Genomic DNA, 19,414 nt, shown 5'->3' with positions numbered 1-19,414 from the left:
TCTGAAGCTAGGTAGTTCTAAATAAAGAATGCTAGTCAACAACAGGAAATAACTCCCACAGAAAAAAGGGGCAGAATACAAACTCTCACCAACTCTTGCACACAGTTCACAACGGCCTTTTGTTCCCTGCACATTAAGCCTGAAATTTTTACTTTTCAGAGCATGTTTGGGCCTTTGCAGGGCAATTAAACCTCTCTTTTCCTTCTGAGGGTGTCCTTGCCTCTTCCCTCCGAGGAAGTTAACCTTATCACTAATTTCTTACTAGGAGATAGTAGACCAGAAAATGGAACAGTTTCTATTCCAAAACTTAACTTTTCTTTTTCTTAATGGAGTGTCTCAAGAAAAAAAAAAAATCAATTCTCAGTTTAAAACTTACTTTTCCTTCTAATACATACAGTGCTACATAAACACTCACATATATGTTTGAAAGGAATATGATCATCTGCAGTACGTGTTTCTAAATCTATCAACAAGGATATATCGTATTAACCTGTAAATCTAGATCGAAGGTTATCAACACTTTACCAGTGACATTTCAGCAAATCAATACAACCAGAAGGTAAATTTACATTCTACGCCAAAGCTCCCCATCTGAGTTTATGGTGAAAAAGAGGGAGAAAAATCTAGACCCAAGCTAACCAAATAGAAAGACATCTGAATGGTCCTAGCCGGTTTGGCGCAGTGGATAGAGCATCGGCCTGTGGACTGAAGGGTCCCGGGTTTGATTCTGGTCAAGGGCACATGCCCAGGTTGCAGGCTCAATCCCCAGTAGGAGGCGTGCAGGAGGCAGCTGATCAATGATTCTCTCTCATCATTGATGTTTCTATCTCTGTCTCCCTTCCTCTCTGAAATCAATAAAAATATATTTAAAAAGAAATAAATAATTTAATTTAAAAAAGAAAAGAAAGACATCTGAATGGGTGGTTTTCAAAGTCAAAGTGACTCCAACTGAAAGGAATTGGTGGTATTCAACTATAGTAGGCACAGGTAGTCCTGACAAGAAAATGGGCCTGAGAAAAACAGCCTAACTGTGAGGCAGCCTGGGATCTCTTCCCTCAACATACACCCAGCCTTGCCCTCTCTACTGGCTCCTTCCTGCGGTCAATAAATTACGGACGCCATGCTCTCTGTCTTCACTTTTGCAACAGGAAACAATCCTCCCCAGCTGCAATGCTGCAGGAATGCTGGTGGCTACTCCTGTCTTTGCCCTCAACAGCGTTAGTCCCTCCTACTTCCTCTGGTGTCTGCAGGACAACTATGCTGACCACACCCAGAAAAGAGCACCAGTGCCTCCGAAACGCCAAGGCCAGTTGACACTTCTCTGTTCTTTATGCTACTGAGCCTCTCTGTAGCATTTGACATTGACATTACTGACCACCTCCAACCATTTCTTTCAGTACCTTTGGTTGAACTGTAGTCTCCTGGTTCTTATCTCTCTGGCCACTTATAGTTTTTTTGTTTTGTTTTGTTTTGTTTTGTTTTGCTGGCCCCTCTCCTCCTCTGCTCATCCTTAAACCTTTAGTTCCCAATTTTTAAAAAATTACCTTAGGTTGCAATTTGGGACCAGAGAGGGTTATGGAGATGAGTAGGGAGTAGGGGGTGGTTGGTATTACAATCTTCAGGAAAATTTGGAGACACAATTGTTTTGGAAAAAATTGCCAACTGATAAATTACTATCTAAATGTCCACATTCCCTATGGCTTTGTTTTTGCTCCTTCTCCTCTTCTTATCTTATAAACTTCCCCTAGGTAAACTCACTCTCAGGGCATCTATATGCTAATGGCTCACAAATCATTCACCACATTCTAGACTTTTCTCTTTAACTTCATATCTGACCTTTATAGAGAGAAAGACCATATATTCCAGTTTGTCAGGGTCATTCCTAGTCTATTCTTGTTCTGGCATAATTAATAGCACCCTGTTTCAATCTCAAAAGGGTCCTGGTTTGAATAATAAAAGTATATAATTAGGCTATTTTTATCCCATTGCTTATTAGACATCTCTACTGGGTATCATAAAGGTATCTCCAGCTCACAGCACATCTATAACTGTCCTAATCTGACCCTCCTCCTGAATGCCTAAATATGGGTAAGGCACCACAAGGTACCCTGGTGTCTAAGCTGGAAATCTAAGATTCAAAGTGTCTTCTCTTCCCCCTTCCCTCACATTTAACCAGAGTCCTGTCAATTTTCTCTCTTAAATGTTTTTCAAATATGTCCCCTCCTCTCTATTTTTCCTGTAGCAGTCCTAGTCAAGACCCCTAAACATCTTTTACTTGATTGTAACAATCCATCTCCCTATTTCCAGTCATGGATTTTCTCTAATCCATCCACACCACCTACTGCGTGACAAGCAGCACTCTAACAACCAGGAAAGACTAACTCATTCCATCACCGATGCAACAGGTTGCCTGGGATCGAGACATGCACAGGATGACCATGGACACACATAGCCTGGCCAGTGTAAAGGAGTCAGGGAGGTGGTGAGGGGTCTTAGGGTACATGGGAGTTAGCCAAGGCCATCAAAAGCAGATGGAGCAGCAGGGATGGGGAGGTGAGAAACAGCACAGGATATGGGTGCAGATCTAAAGTGTAAATTCAAGCGAGGAGGAGCAACACACAAGACTAGAGTTTGACTGGGCACATCTAGGAAGGTCTTGGACCCTATATTAAGGGGTCTGCCTTTATATTCTGAAGGTGGTAAGGAGGTACTCAATGACTTTCCACGGGGGAGTGACATGATGTGAGTTTTATTTTAGGGACGTAAACTCCACATCTATTCCTGAACTTGATAGAGTGATCCTAAAATTTATTTAGAATAACCAACACACGAAGAAAACAATAAAATCAATCTTAAAAGCAGATATCAAAAAGTTGTAATAGCTCTGGCCAGTGTTTTCCAGTGGTTAGAGGTCAATCTAAGCATCAAAGGGTTGCAGGTTCAATTCCTGGTCAAGGGTGCGTACCTGAGTTGCAGCTTCAATCTCCAGTCTGGTATGGGCGCGTGCAGGAACAAAACAATTGTTGTGTTTCTCTCATATTGATGTTGGTTTCTCTCACATCAATGTTTCTCTCTCTCCCCCACTTGGAGGGTGGAGGGAGATATCCTTCGGTGAGGAGAGACAAAATAAAAAAAGAAAGAAAGAAAGAAAGAAAAAGGCTGTAATAATTAAGAGTTGGGTCCTGACAAAAGAAAAATATAAATGTATCTGCACTGAAAAACTTGAAATAGATCTTAGTATAAAGATCATTCTTGTTAGTGAGAAGGGAAGGTGTGTGCAACAGTTTACTATTTCAAGGGGAAAATTTACTTTAGATTCTTGCCTCATACAATATGATAAAACACTAGGGATTAACTAAAAAATAAAATATATTTTTTAAATGTAAGATAACTAAAAGAAATTACAGATAAGTAATTGATCTTAGAAGTAGGTAAGTAAAACAGAATACACTAGAAAAACTACGTATCAAGAAACAACCGCCCAACCGGTGTGGCTCAGTGGTTGAGCATTGGCCTATGAACCAGGAGGTCACGGTTTGATTCCTGGTCAGGGCACATGCCGGGATTGCAGGCTGGATCCCAAGTGTGGGGCGTGCAGGAGGCAGCCAATCAATGACTCTCTCTCATCATTGATGTTTCTATCTCTCCCCCTCTCCCTTCCTCTCTAAAATCAATAAAAATATATGAAATAAAAGAAACAACATAAGCAAAATTAAAAGAAAAATGATAAACTGGAGAAATATCTGCAACATAAATAAAGAGTAATCTTACAGCCTAAAGTCATCTTATGAATCAATTAGAAAAACACCAACACTAAAATAGAAGACACTGAAAGGAAATTAGAAAAATGGGTAAAGGATACAAGCTAACGGTCATCAAAGGAAGAAATGCTTGGAAAAGCAAATGCAAATCCACCTAATCAAAGCAACATAAATTAAAAAGAAATATAACTGCCACATACCAAGCTGGCTACAGATATGTTAAAACTGGTAACTATGTGAGGGCACAGTGGACTGGGCTGTGTCATACCCACTGATAAGAGTGTACAGTTGGAAAACACGGGTTGAGCGTCGACCTATGAACCAGGAGGTCATGGTTCAATTCCCAGTCAGGGCACATGCCCAGGTTGCGGGCTGGATCCCCAGAGTGGGGCGTGCAGGAGGCAGCCCATCAATGATGTTTCTATTTTCTCTCTCTCTTCCTTCCTCTCTTCCTCAATAAAAATATATTTAAAAAACAAAAACACGGGTTTGAACTGCATGGGTCCACATATATGGGGATTTTTTTTGTCAATAAATATGGACACTACTGTAAATGAATTTTCTCTTATGATTTTCTTAGTAACATTTCTCTCTAGCTTACTTTATTGTAAGACATAGTACACAATACTTAGAACTTACAAAATATGTGTTAATCACTGTTTATGTTATTGGTAAGGTTTATGTTTATGTTACTGGTAAGGTTTATGTTATCGGTGAAGTTTTCAGTCAACAGTAGGCTATTAGCAGTTACCATAAGTGTTGGGGGAGTCAAAAGTTAGATGCAAATTTAGACTGTGGGGCACCCCTAACCCTGCATGGTTCAAGAGTCAACTGTTAAAGGATTCAAACTTGGGAAGGCAGGGTGGGTCACATGTATCAATAACTTTTTTTAAATGTCCACTGTAATGTCATTTCATTTCTAGGAACTTACTCTGTAGAACTAATCAGCGCTAGGTGTCTACTGTACCCTAGGTTCTAGGAGTTGGGAATGCGGCGGCAAACAAAACACACAAAACCCCTGTTGTCGTGACCCTTACGTTCTAGTGCGGGGAAAGAGAGAACATCGGATTAGTAAATTACAGGACATATTAGCAGGGAAGTGCTTTGGGGAACACAAAAGAGGGCAGCGAGACGGAGAACGTGTGCTTCAGTGTGCTGTGTGGGGTGGGGCGCAGTTTTGAAGAAGCCTCACTGAGAAGATGACATTTGAGAGAAGAGCTGAAGGTCATCAGGACTCGGGCCAAGCGTAAGCGTTTTCATGGCAGAGCAAACAGAAAATACCAGCAGGCCCTGAGCAGGGAGCATGCCTGAGGGCTCAAGATGTCCATGGAGGGGAGAGTGGAAGGAGAGGGAGGATGGGGAGGGATGTGATTATTGCAATGTTCTTGACCCCTAAATGTGTATTCTCAAGACAGTGGCCAGCGATCCTTTTTAAACAAAAGTAAGATCATGTCACTCCTCTCTCAAAACTGGGTGGTAATGACTGATTGGCTTAGTGTTGCTTTGAGTGTTTAATCTCTTCAAGTGAGTAAAAAATTCTAATACTATTTGAAAATGTGCTACTAACACTAAACCACTGAGAATCCCTGGGTAGGTGTAATGGGTAAAAGCTTGAGCTTCACAGAGAAGGCAAAGCTGCCTCTTACGAACTTTCCACTTATAAACCGTGGGCCTGCTTCTCAACCCCCCATTCTTAACTGTAGAAAAGAGGAAATATTACCCTCCTCGCGGTTCTAAACAGATTAAATAAGATGATACTTTTTTTTTTTTTTTCCAACTGAAGAGTGCCTCTGGTGGTACGTGAAGTGATTTTAAAAGGTACAAGGACCTGGCACTAAAGGATCATGGTGGAGGAGGGAGGCAACAGCTAGATGAGAGGTAAGTGCTGTGTGAGGGGATGCAAAGGTTTCCAGGGAGGAGGAGGAGAACAGGATAATGTTTTGAGCCATTACCTTGAGGTTTCTTTGCTGCCTAGCCCCTGTGCTGCGGGAGGCAGCGAGGCGATGCCGTTTTGGCTAACTGGGTGTAGGGGAAGCCGGCTGGAAGCCCGGGGAAGAAATTTCCCTGCCTGATTACAAAGTGAGGGCCACACACTCATGCAGGGGCAGCGCCCTCCTTCCAGGCTGCCGGTGTGAGGACCAGGATGTGGTGGCGGGAGCCGTGCTAGCCATCTTGTGTGCATGACGTAAGAAGGCTAAGGACAGAAGTCCATCTGCTAGGGTGGTGGGGTGCAGTTTGAGGTGGAGCCTGGGTCCTCAATGACATCACTGAGCTGATGGGCTGATGAGAACAACTGATGCTAGGACTACCTTCCTCCAGACTTCTGAGGGAACAATATAAATGGCCTTATGAGGGTTTGTAACTATAGGTGAGGTCCTAGGACCACAGGCCACTGAACACCTAGGGACTGACTTAACCCCACATCCATGGGCCCCACCCAGCTCTGCTAAAACGTTATCTCTGTGGGAGGGGCTTACGAATCTGTATTTTACATTTCCCAGATGTACTGGTTTCCTATTGCCGCTGTAACTCATTCTGAAAAATTCAGTGGCTTTCAGTGACACCAATTGGTTCTCTGACAGTTTAGAGGTCAGAAGTGTAAGGTCACAGTGTTAACAGGGCTGCATTTCTTCGGGAGGCTTCCAGGGAAAATGTTTCCTCGTCTTTTCCAGCTTCTAGAAGACAGCTGCACTCCTCGGCTTCTGGCCCCTTCTCTTATCTTCACAACACATTCCAACCTCTGCTTCTGTCATCCCACTTCCTCCTGCCTTTGACCTTCTTGCCTCCCCTTATAAGGACCCTTATAATTACATGGAGCCCAGAATAATAATGCAGGAAAACTGCCCCATCTCAAGATCCTTAATTTAATCACATTTGCAAAGTCTCTTTACCATGTAAAGTAACATGGGGGAGGGGGCACTATTACCACCACCACCACATCAGCTGATTATGGGACCAGTAATAATCAAGGGTTTAAGCTACTGTTGGTTTTTCTGTACCTGCAAGTGAAAGCATCTTAGTAAATCACTTACTGGTCATAAAAACCTAACCCAGTGGTTCTCAGTGGGAACAGAGATGGGGGTGTGGAGGATGGGGAAAAGGACCGGGGAGAAGCTATACACATTAGTATTGTTTGGGATCTTTTTTCAAAATATATTTACCTGGGTCCTGGCCCAGACTTGTGGAACTGGGATATCCAGGTACAGGCACCAGGCACGTATGGGGGAACGAACCTCCCTGGGAGATCCAGCTGCAACCTCTGGCTAAAATCCACTAACTTCCAACTATGCATTAGTTTTCTTATCTGTAAAATATAAGAGTAACGTATGCCCTGCCTATCTCTAATGATCATGTGAGGATCAAGGGAAGCAATGTATGTGGAAGCATTTTATAATTGGGAATGGTTTATTTAATTCTCACTGGTGATTATTAGAGGAAATTGATGCAGACAGTAAATGGTGGTGGTGGGCAAAACAATTCCTCCAGTTACTTGGAACTAAAAAAAGCAAACAAAAATAAATCCTTGAGAAAAAAGGAGAAATCACAGAGCCCATGTGTCGAATCTCATGCATCATCATGTATGCCCTGTGTGTTTATGTTAAAGGTGATTTAATTTTTTTTTTACCCCAAACCATAAATTGTAAATGGAAATCAGAGGGGAGGCTAGATTAAAAGAGGCAAGCACATGATACTAGAAAAATAAACTAACAAGTAGAAAAGGCGGAGACTGAAAAATGTTGGTACAAGAAACTGAAAAAATTTAGTGATGTGCGATCATTTAAAGTAGGGGCAAACAGCACCATGCTCCTCACTAGCTCTGCCCTAAGACTCTGTGTTCCAAGAGAATACCTTAGCAACTTAAATGACCCCCAATCATGAAGGAAAGGTAGCATTATGCTCAGTGCTCCTTGTGGGGAAAATGTAATATAACAACAACAGTAATGATATAGGAAAATATTTTTATGGAACAAGCTTACATTAAAAAATGTGGGTGTTGCCCTGCCCAGTTTGGCTCAGTGGACAAAGCGTCGGCCTGCAGACTCAAGGGTCCCAGGTTTTCATTCCGGTCAAGAGCATGTACCTTGGTTGCGGGCACATCCCCAGTGGGGAGTGTGCAGGAGGTAGCTGATCGATGTTTCTCTCTCATCGATGTTTCTAACTCTCTATCCCTCTCCCTTCCTCTCTGTAAAAAATCAATAGAATATATTTTTTAAAAAATGTGGGTGCTTAAAGAGAAACTTCAAATATATTTAAAATGCACATGTACAGAATGCCTGCAGGCTATATAAATATCACTCTATAAACTAGAGCTGTTGTAAATCTATGCATGAGTTCTGCCGATGTGAAGGAAGTCCTCACACATCGTAAGAGCTCAATATGTGTTGTTTGAGAGATTGAAATTGACATTGTCACCTTCATGGATGAAGGATGGTGTGAGATCAGTCCATCTGCTGGCTGTGGAGTATTACAAGGATAACAATACCACACCTTTAAGTTTGTATAATTACTTATTTACACATTATAAAGCACCTTGACCTCATCATCTTATTTGCTCCCGACTCCCTAAAGCCCCAAGAGCCAGTTACTACTATTCTCTTTCACTCTTGAGCAGTGGTTCTCAACCTTCTGGCCCTTTAAATACAGTTCCTCATGTTGTGACCCAACCATAAAATTATTTTCGTTGCTACTTCATAACTGTAATGTTGCTACTGTTATGAATCGTAATGTAAATATCTGATATGCAGGATGGTCTTAGGCGACCCCTGTGAAAGGGTCGTTCGACCGCCAAAGGGGTCGCGACCCACAGGTTGAGAACCACTGCTCTTGAGGAACCGAGGTTCAGAGAAAACTCCCTCAAGATGCCACAATAACCAAGCAGTAAAGCCCCGATTCAAGATCCAGTTTCCACGGTCAAATTTACATTATTGTAAATATCACACTTCACTTAACCATCCAATGAAGACTCTTTGCCAAATTACATTTCTGAAAACAAACTCAGATGGGATCTTTCAGTGTGTTGACCTATCTAACATCTATCTACCTACCACCTACCAGCATGAATCAGGACAATTTTAACATATCTTTAAAAAATCTTATCTTTTTCTTTTTAATATGCCCACACATGGGCTAAGTTTCTATAAAAAGCTTTAGCTCAGAGTAAAATGTTATTACTGAATCTTAAACACTTTAATAAATTAAAAGTGCTAAGAAAAAGCTAGTAAACAAAATCATTCGCTCTAAACACCGAAAGCTCAAAATGTGCGGGTTCCACAAGTACTCGGTCGCTATATGAAGTGGTACAGTTACCCCACTGGTGTATTCTACTTGCACCTCTAGTGGACTACTATGTTTCTGTGCAGTTTCAGCCCACACGCATTGATGACACACACGGAGCTGAAAATACCGTGATTCACCAAGGCTGCCAGCGGGCACCTCAGTGATGCACCCACCAGGTGTGAAGCTGCACTCTGCGCAGTGCACGTTCTCACTCCTCTGACCCCTCCACGCACCGCGTGACTCCGGCAGAGCATGTTCATCCACCTCCGACCCACCCCACCCCACCCTCCCACCTGAGGAAGAGCACACGCCGGGAAACTGAAGTAAATAAGAAAGGATTATCTAAAGGCAGCCTTAGTCAGAAATCATCTTTTCTACATCTACAGTGAAAAAGTCTTCACCATGAGTGAGGCCATTTTTATACTATTACCTTTTAGCTCTTTGCAGAAAAACCAAAGTACAAAATACAGAGTATTTTGAGATTACTTAAAATGTAATGAAGCAATACAGTCAACATTTTCCGACATGCCTAAGAACACTAACTTTGGAGTCAAAATATTCCTGGGACAAACAGGGCTTCAAGTTCCAGCTTGACCATGTGTTGGCTATCTGACCTTAGGCAACTTGCTCAAGCTTCAGTTTCCTCAACTGTAAACTGGGGATAGAACCAGGGCCTGAGGCATGGGGTTATTGTGAGAGTAAAATGAGATTATGTATGTAAAGGAATTAGCATAGTCTCTGAAAACGATACACAAGGGTAACTATTTTTGTTATTAATAATAACTTAATTATATAATGCTCATTAAGTTCAATGCTGTGCTGGTGGCCTCTGGTGTTGGAAGGAGAGCTCCCCTGTTTATCCCCAGGAGGCCTGGTCATTGCTGCCAACTGTAATGAACCTTATGGACGGTTTGGGATGCACATTAGAGCACACTAGAGATGAGGTGGAACTCCATTCACTTAAAGCATTAATCAGACTGGAGTGCAGGAAAAAGATGTTTTTAGTGAATAAATTTCACCATCTGACTAGCATTCAAAAGGTACCTCTGTCCCCACAATTCAATATGAAGCCAACCCCACCATTTTTTTTTTGCCCAACTAACATTTACTAACTGTCCAGTGTGCCCTAGTCTAAGTTTAAGAAAGGGTTCTAACGGCGAGACCTCTGGATTCTAAATTAATTGTGATCCCCTCCGTCTTGTGTCTTTGCTTGAATTATATTCTAATGGGAATGTGTACATAACAAAATATAATAAAGACTAGGAAGGATCAGCTACTGTCTTCAATGGCTTTAAAATGTAAGTAACAGGAGCAACCAACATGCATCTTCCTATTTTCACTACTATAACTGGGCGATAGTACTTCCTTTTTCTGCCTAGAAAATATTAGTAATGCTTGGAAAGTGAACCCAAAGGAAAGAAGAATGTACACAAAAATGTAGAAAGCTCTGAAAAATATTGGTACTCATCACGGACACAAATACCTCCATCTGCCCATGCTTCTACCCAGGTTGATGGATTATGGGCTTGAATTGTATATCAGGATTTACATTTGGCTATGAGTAAAGAAATACTAACAGTGGCTAATGACTATGAGTTGTTGTTTTTTTCCTCACAAATTAGATGTCTGAGATTAGGTCATCCAGGACTGGAAAGTTGGTTGAAAGGTACCTGTTCGATCATCCTCAGGGTCCTCAGGGTTGTAATAAGACTGCTAGCCATCAGCTATTTCATCCACATTCCACGTAAGAGTAAAGCAAAAGCCTTGTCTTCATGGGGCTTTCCCCTTTTATTCAAGAAGAATTATCCTCCCCAGGGACATCTCACAGCCAGATCACAGTCGGAATGTAGCCACCTCATCTATAAAGGTGTCAGAACATCAAGTATTTTAGCTTAGTACAGAGCTACCCAAAACAGAATGGTTTGGGGTAGATGGCAGAGTAGAAAGCACTGGGAATCTGTCTCTCCAACTAGACAACAATCACGCTGGCAGAATATGTCTGATATAACTGTTTTGGACCTATGAAGTCTTTTGAAGGCTTGCAATTGGCGGGGGGGGGGGGGGGGGGGGAATTGTATGGTCTATTGCAGAAAATTTCAGCTCTTAGTACAATATCAGCCACCCATCCCTCAGCCCCAGCTGTGCACTTGCTCCTGGAGCAAGATCCTTCTCTTCCAACTGAAGTGACTTCCAGGTGATTTAAAAGGCCAGCACCCTCCCATTCCCCTTTCATTTTTCACTTTCTCCCCTTTTGGGAGCCAGAGATCAAAAACTAGGACATTAAAAACTCACTGCAACAGACAGAGAAAATAAGAAAGTGACCGTGCACACCCAGAGAAAGTCTCATAAAAGACCTGAGAAGGCTTTAAGCTTACACCTTAGGCTGAGACGGAGACAGACTACAACAATCAAAAAACCAAAAACAAGCCCTAACCAGTTTGGCTCAGTGGATAGAGCATCGACCTGCAGACCGAAGGGTCCCAGGTTCGATTCTGGTCAAGGGCATGTACCTTGGTTGCAGGCACATCCCCAGTAGGGGGTGTGCAGAAGGCAGCTGATCGATGTTTCTCTCTCATAGATGTTTCTAACTCTCTATCCCTCTCCCTTCCTCTCTGTAAAAAAAAAAACCCAACAAAACAAAAACAATACAAAAACCCCCCAGCAAACTTTGAGGAAGAGGGAGAATCTGATTTCCAGAACTACCACATTATTAGATCCAACAACAACAAATCACAAGGCATACAAAGAAACAGTTAAGCATGGCCAATTCAAAGGGGGGGGGGGGGAGAAATTAATCAGTAGAAACTGTCCTTGAAAAAGACCTAATGAACATATATCAGATAGAGACTTGAGCTGTGTACAAAATGGAAATATCAATAGAGAGAAAACCTAAAAAGAAACCAAAAAGAAAGAAATTCTGTAATATGTTACAACATGGATGAACCTCACCCATGGATGGAGACATCATGCTAAATGAAATAAGGCAATCACAAAAAGCAAATGCTATATGATTCCAATTATAGAAGTACTTAGTCAAAATCATGAAAGGATGGTGGCCTCCAGGGTTAGGGCAGGGGAGGATAGGGAGTTACTGTTTACTAGCAGAGTTTCAGTTTTATAAGACGAAAAGAATTATGAGGATGGATGGTAGTAATGTTTGCACAACAATATTAATGTATTTAACACCACTAAAATATACACTTAAAAATGGCTGAGATGTTAAATGGTATGTTATATGTATTTTACCACCAAAATAACACAAAAACAAACAAATAAAAACCAGAATGAGGGATAGCGGAAATAAATATAGCATAAATATATAGCTATATTAATAGAATTTGCCATACGGTAAGAGAATGCAGCTACAATTTATGATCCATTGTGGGGGGGGGAATGAATTAAAATATCAAATGATTATTAACAATTAAAATAGTTCTATATGGGTTGATAATAATAATAACATAATGGCATCTTGGACTTATTCATATAGCACTGTTTTCTGAAAATCTCCATCTCTTTTCTACACCCATTAACTTTTGTCACAAATTTAAAGGAAATTTTCCAGAGAATATTTGCAAAAGGTAAGGGAAAGAAATATAGAATATGAAACTTGTGTTACAAATGCTGCCTCATGTTCTCCTCCCAGAGATCCTTCAGAAAGGTGAGGTAGGTTTGTAAAGGCTGTTCATGAGACATGCCATCTGAGTCTATTTAGGTTCAACCAAACTGAGTGTGCTGAGCCAGACTCTTCATTAATCCAACACTCACCCCTTATCAAGGAGGTTTGCAAGCGTAGCCCTTATGGGTACTACGTACAATGAAACAGAAAAGGTCTCAATGTTTAGGTCAAGTTGTCAGTGCTAGACCAAGAGAGGAAGGGAGGAAAAAAACAGGGAAGGGGGTGAGAGGCAGAGCTCTGATCACTATGAAACAACTCCCAAACATTTAGATGAACTAAAAGCATGTCACCTAAAATTATTCCCTTTAATTCAAATATAAGTCCACAGATGGAGAGCTTTGTCCCCAGGAAATCAAACGTTCGGAGAACATGTATGCAACATGTTCAAGCCCAGGACATGTTCAAATTCAGTCGGTTATCATGTAGCCATTAATTAACATTATAGTTTGTAACTCAATTAGAGCTTTTTTCTAGATCTTTAACCATTCGGTAGACTGAAAAAAAAAAAGTATTACAGCATTATTACTAAGCAAAATACTAAAAATACTAGGACACAATGAAAGCTATTCTTCTCTGAGCACATATACAACCCCCATTGTTATTAAGAGAGCTTAGCACACACTCATTTGGAGAAAAATGAGAAATACACTATAATGCCTCAAAACTATTGTAAGTTGTACATTACCTTCCTAAGACTAAATAAGAAAAAGCAGAGATTGTTAGATTTACAGTCTTCAAACATGTACATGTCCAATCAATTATTTATTTTGTGTAAATTTTAATTTAAAAAATTATCCCATAGAAAATGGTTGCATCATTGATGGATTCGATTATAGCACTCTTTCAGAAAACCAAAGATAAGTTTAGTAAGTTTAAATAATATACTAAAAAAAGTTCCCTTTCTCAGATGAGAAAACACGTGAAATCAAATATGGGAAGTTCTGGAGTGAGTTTCATAATTACTTATGACCCCACAAGTAGTTAGAGCAAAAATTCATTAAAATTTTTTTTTAATTCACAATTATGTGATTGAGTACATATTCATTAATAGCTAGGCAGATCATAAGGTCTCAAAAGCAAATTTTTGTTTTGAGACCTGGGTCCATCTATGAAGAAGAATGGGTGTGGTGCAGGTGGGACAAGGGGTGGCTCTTAAAGGTGAAAAGGGCTTGGGAAGCTCATCCAAGACTTGCATTTTAAGACAGAGAAACAAACCAACAATATTACTGGGGAATATTTGCCTGGTTGCAATAATGAATAAGCTTCTTTTACTATGTTTTGTATGTTGAGGAGTTTGACATGATTTTTAGTTGTATGTTACCAAAATGGGTTTACAACACTTTTTGTTTGTTTTCAAACTAATTTTAAAAAAAATGTTTTTAAGTAAAACTTTTTTCCCCCCAATGGACAAAAGACTTGGGCCCTAAATGGAGTTGGTTTTTAAAACCTGCAAACTAATTGGGTGACATTTAATCTCCGAGATTAAAATCACTTAGTGAATATTGTATTGTTCCACTGTCCTCACTGTCATTTTGGCATTTGGGGCCTCGCTCTGCTGCTTCTGCTGCTTCTTCGGGCGCACTTACCGGCTAATGAAACCAGCCCAGGAGCAGCTGCCTGAATCTATGTCAAACTGCATCTGGCAGTCATCTATCTTGCAGCCATCGAAACGCACCTCTGAAATCATACAAAAGCAGTGCAGAGCTCCTTGCAGCCACACCAACACACCAGTCTTTGTTTCATCAAGGCTGTAAAGCATTTTAGACCTTTTTTTTTTTTTTTTAATTTGCCACATATTTGAGAGTGGCAGCTTTCTAAAAAAAATGGAGGGGGGGAATTGTTTTTTTTTAATCATGAGAATATCAAGTCTTAAAAATGTCCTGTTAAAATTTGGTAGACCGTTATTAGCACAGTTTTGGCTGAAATAGTACATTTAAGGGCTTGCCAGCAGAGACACACTGGTGCCGACAGATCCCAGACAAGGAGGCGAGTCTGCTTAAAATTCTTGAGTTGTCACGGTTATTAAATATGCTGTGCCACAAAACCTCCCAGGACTCACGGTTCTCTCCACTGAGTTATCAAAAATGCTGGCCATAGCAGGAAAATTATTTACATGTGCATTCAAGGAACATTATTTTAAAGAAGCATGTTATAGGAGAAAGGTTTGTCTGAAGGGGAGGAGAAAGAGAGAATAGATAGATGATAGATTTTTGTTGTTGTTGTTAATCCTCAGCCAAGGATATTTTCCCATTGATTTTTAGAGAGAGTGGAAAGGAGAGACACAGAGAGAGAAACACTGATGTGAGAGAGACACATCAATTAGTTGCCTCCTGCACATGCCCCAACCAGGACCGGAGAGAGCCTGCAACCGAGGTACATGCCCTTGACAAGAATTGAACCAGGGACCCTTCAGTCTGCGGGCTGATGCTCTATCCATGAACCAAACCTGCTAGGGCAGATGATAGATTTTTTTTTAAAAAAAGATGAACTTTTTCCAAAAATTACAATTAGTTGGATTACTCTGTAACAATTGGCTTTTCTCCTGCCCTTCTGATAGTAATGACCTTCATAAGGGGATATATATTTTTTCACTGTAAATGGCTAAGGCCTGAGCCATTAAGAAAGGAATATAACAAACATGTACTAAAGAATGTACAAAGAAAGCCAGGCCATAGATGATGCCTAAAGCAAACTTAGTTCTTAGATCAGAAATAAGTGAAAAAATAGTATTTTTAGCTCATTAATTGATTTTGTTCATATATATATATATATATATATATATATATATATATATATATATAATCAGTTTCACTTTATGCAGTGTTTCACTTGTATCCTATACTTTCTTTTTATTGTGGAATTTACATTTACCATTCCAACCTTTTTAGAGTGTATAATTCAGTGGCATTGAGTACATCCATATTGTTGTACAAACATCACCACTATTCATTTCCAGAACTTTTTCATCATCCCAAACAGAAACTCTATACCCATTAAACAACAACTCTCCATTCCTTCCTGCCCCTAGCCTCCGATAATCTCTATTCTACATTCTGTATTTGTGAATTAGATTTTTTAGGTGCCTTATATAGGTAGAGCCATACCATATTTGTTCTTTTGTGTCTGGCTTATTTCACTTAGTATGTTTTCCAGGTGCACCTATGTTGTAGCATGTATTAAAATTACATTTCTTTTAAAGAATGAATAATATCTTTTTTTAATCTATCATCTGTTAATGGACATTTGGGTTGCTTCTGCCTTTTAGCTGCTGTGAATAACACTGCTGTGAACATTGGCATACAAGTATCTGTTTGAGTTCCTGCTTTCAATTATTTTGGATATTTACCTAGAAGTGGAATTGCTATGATAATTCTAGAACTGATTTGAGGAACCAAAGAGTAGCTTTTTATTTATTTATTTAAAAATATATTCTTACTAGAGGCCTGATGCACGAAATTCGTGCATGGGGCTCAGCCTTCGCAGTCCCAGCTTCGTCCGGAAGGTCGTCCGGAAGATCGTCCGGATGGTCGTTCTGCTGTTCGGCCATCCAGTCTAATTACCATATTATGCTTTTATTATTATTACTAGAGGCCTGGTGCACAAAATTGTGCACTTGAGGGGGGGTCCCTCAGCCCAGCCTGCACCCTCTCACAGTCTGGGAACCCTCAGGGGATGTCTGACTGATGGCTTAGGCTTGCTCCCTGGGGGCATCCTTAGCCCTACTGCGGAGGTGGGAGAGGCTCTCACCACCACCACTGCACTCACTAGCTGTGAGCCCGGCTTCTGGATGAGCGGCGCTCCCCCTGTGGGAGCGCACTGACCACCAGGGGGAAGCTCCTGCGTTGAGCATCTGCCCCCTGGTGGTCAGTGCGCGTCATAGCGACTGGTCATTCCACCATTCAGTCGATTTGCATATTAGCCTTTTATTATGTAGGATAGATTGATTTCAGAGAGGAAGGGAGAGGGAGAGGGAGAGAGAAACATCAATGATGAGAATCATCAATCAGTTGCCTCCAGCATGGCCCCCACTGGGGATCAAGCCCACAACTGGGGCATGTGCCCTGACCAGGAATCAAACCATGACCTCCTGGTTCATAGGTCGATGCTCAACCACTGAGCCACACAGGCTGGGGGAAGAGTAACTTTTTAAAACAAATCTTCTAAAGCTTAATTTTGTCCTTGTAATGAGCCACAGATTAGTTTAATGACTAAAATTTTTCCTGTCTGATGTCTGGAGATCTCAGTTCTTCTCTTATCTGATCTGACCTACAAAGTTGATCAGCTGGTCACTCCCTCTTCCTCCAAGAAACACTGTTCACTTTGCTTCTAGGATGCTACACCCTTGGTTTTCTTCCCCTCTCACTGGCCATACTTCTCTGCCTCTCTCAGCTGGTTCCTCGCCCTCTCCCTGACCTCTAAAAAGTCTCGGGCTCAGTCTTTGGTCTTCTTCACTATATGCACTCCTCCCTTGGAGCTCTCATCTAATCTCAGGGCTTTAAATATCATATAAATGTTGACAACTTGCAAATTTATATCTCCAGTCTGTGTAATTCTCCTCTGAACACCAGGCTGGAACATCCAACTACCCATTCAACGTCTCCACTCAGATGTCTCACATTCGACATGCGCGCCTCAACTTCCTCCTTGCAGTTTTTTCCCTTCTCAGTTAATGACAACACCATTTGTTTAACTCCTCAGCTCCAAACCCTTGGAGTCATCATTGATTCCTCTTTCCTTCATACCCAACATCCAATCTGGCGGCAAATCCTGTTGGCTCTGCCTTTAAATACAAATGGACCATTTCTCATGACTCTACTGCTACTATCCCAATCCAAATCACCATCACTCCTCGCCTGGAATACTGAAATGGCTTCCGAAATACTCTTCCTTGCTTTTGCCCCATTCTCCTACTGTCTATCCTCAACACAGCAGCCAGAGTGACCCCTTTTTAAATAAGCCAGGTCATGTCCCTCCACCCACTCACAATCCTCCAATGCCTATCATTTCACTCAAAGCAGGGCCCAAAGACTTTATAACACTCTAAAGCAGCGGTTCTCAACCTATGGGTCGCGACCCCTTTGGGGGTCGAACAACCCTTTCACAGGGGTCGCCTAAGACCATCGGAAAACATATATATAATTACATATTGTTTTGTGATTAATCACTATGCTTTAATTATGTTCAATTTGTAACAATGAAATTGGGGGTCACCACAACATGAGGAACTGTATTAAAGGGTCGCGGCATTAGGAAGGTTGAGAACCACTGCTGAAGGCTCTACAAGTTCAGGACTCTCATTGTCTTTCTTACCTTCATCACCAAACTCCTCTTCCCCAACTAGCTTCACTTCCTTTTTTTTTTTTTTTTAATTGATTTCAGAGAGGAAGGGAGAGGGTGAGAGAGATAGAAACATCAATGATGAGAGAGAATACCAGTAGGGTTTGAGCCCGCAACCTGGGCATGTGCCCTTGACCGAAATTGAACTCGGGACCCTTCAGTCCACAGGCCAAGGCTCTATCCACTGAGTCAAACCCACCAGGGCTGGCTTCACTTCCTTGCTAGTCCTTGAACATACTAGACATCGTTCCACCTCAAAGCCTTTACACTGGCTGCTCCTTAAGCCTAGAGCTCTCTTCCTCCACATACCTCAATGGGTTTTCTCCTACTTCCTTCAAGACTTTGCTCAAATAACACTGTCTCTTCGTTTAACCCTGTTTAAAATTGCAAATTACAACCCACTCACTCCTGAGCCATTTCCATAGCCTCACCCCCTAAACACTGCTTTAAAAATTTCCCCATAGAACTTACCTCCTAGCATTCATTCTATAACTTATGCATTATATTTATTGTCTTCTGTGCCAGTTAAACTGTGAACTCCATGAAAAGCAGGGTATTTTCCCCCTGATTTTGCTCACTGTTGTATTTCCAGCATTTAGAAGAATGACTACCATAAGGTAGATGCTCAATAGATAGTTTTTACATGAATTGGTCAGCAGAAAAATACCCTTCGTTTTGGGATATACTGCCAGTTACGGATGCTTAATAGGGTTACATTCAAATGTGCGGCCTCTCTCACCTATGGCAACACACAAACATTTTTAAAAATATATATTTTAATTGATTTCAGAAAGGAAGGGAGAGGGAGGGAGAGATAGAAACATCAATGATGAGAGAGAATCATTAATCGGATGGAGCCCACAATCAGGGTATGTGCTCTGACTGGGAATTGAACCGTGACCTCCTGGTTCATAGATCGACGCTCAACCACCGAGCCATGTTGGCGGGGCTGACAAACATTTTTAAAGCATCTTCTATGAGTCAGGCACTGTACTAGCTGCAGGTGAAATACAGATAACCCTTCCCACATGAAGTTCACAGTACAATGGAGTTCTAAGGAGTTCACATTTTTTTAAACTTTTCCTTTTCAGATCATTGTATTTTGACATGCAGTTGTCAAAAACAACACTGAGAGATACCATTTACACTTTACTCAGTTTCCCCCAAAGGTAACATTTTACAAAACTACAGCACAGGTGGTTGACATTGACATAGTCAAGATGCAGAACTTTTCCATCACCACACAGATCCCTTGTGTTGCCCTTTTACAGCCGTACCCACTTCCCTCCCAGTGCCCTCCCTTTCCTTAACCCCTGAAACCATTCAATTCTCCTCAATTTCTAGAATTTTGTCACTTCAA

Source organism: Myotis lucifugus, unplaced genomic scaffold, assembly GCF_000147115.1.
Source record: "Myotis lucifugus unplaced genomic scaffold, Myoluc2.0 scaffold_6, whole genome shotgun sequence".
Lineage (NCBI taxonomy): Eukaryota > Metazoa > Chordata > Mammalia > Chiroptera > Vespertilionidae > Myotis > Myotis lucifugus.
The sequence above is the reverse complement of the archived record's forward strand: the minus strand, read 5'-3'. Positions refer to the sequence as shown.